Below are 746 nucleotides of genomic sequence, written 5' to 3'. Positions count from 1 at the left end.
TTTTTTTTTTGCTTTTTTAATACCATAGGGATTGGATTTTCACTATAATTTTTTAACCATTGGATGAAATTTTCATCCTTATCTCAATTTTTTTTAGATAAGTAAAAATTATCTATAAATATTAATACGATAGTGTAATCTTCATTTTCACCATGGGATGGATTTCACTATATTTTTAACCATAGGATGAGATTTTCATCCTTATCTCAAAATTACTTTAGATAAAATAAAATTACTATGTAGATAAATAGGATAGAATGTAATTTTGATTTTTACTATTGGATGAATTTCATCATATTTTTTAACCGTAGGATGAGATTCTCATATTATCTCAAAGTTATTTTAGACTAAAAAATTATATATGTATATATTAATCGAGTAAAACCTATCCACACATAATGTATACAACACTAATACATGCATCTCATGTTTTTGAATTTATAATTCATTTTACGCAATTTTAAAACCTATCCGCACATAATGTATATTTTCTTGCAATTTATGTTATTTAAAAATTTAGAATAAAAAATAATTTTATATCATATTAAAAATTATATAAAGTAATTATTTGGGAAAAAAAAATAAAGGATTTATATTATGAAATAAGAAAATAAGAATGAAATAGAAATAATAATATAATATTGAGGAGAGAGAAAAAGATTCCTTTTTAGAGAGTAAAATAAAGAATTGGGTTGGAGTTGGTTGTCTGAAAAAATAGAGAACTCTATATTTGGAGAGTAAAATAG

The sequence above is a fragment of the Solanum verrucosum genome, unplaced genomic scaffold (genome assembly GCF_900185275.1).
Source record: "Solanum verrucosum unplaced genomic scaffold, falcon-dt-bn FXZP01000049.1, whole genome shotgun sequence".
Classification (NCBI taxonomy): domain Eukaryota; kingdom Viridiplantae; phylum Streptophyta; class Magnoliopsida; order Solanales; family Solanaceae; genus Solanum; species Solanum verrucosum.
Note: the sequence above shows the minus strand (reverse complement) of the source record.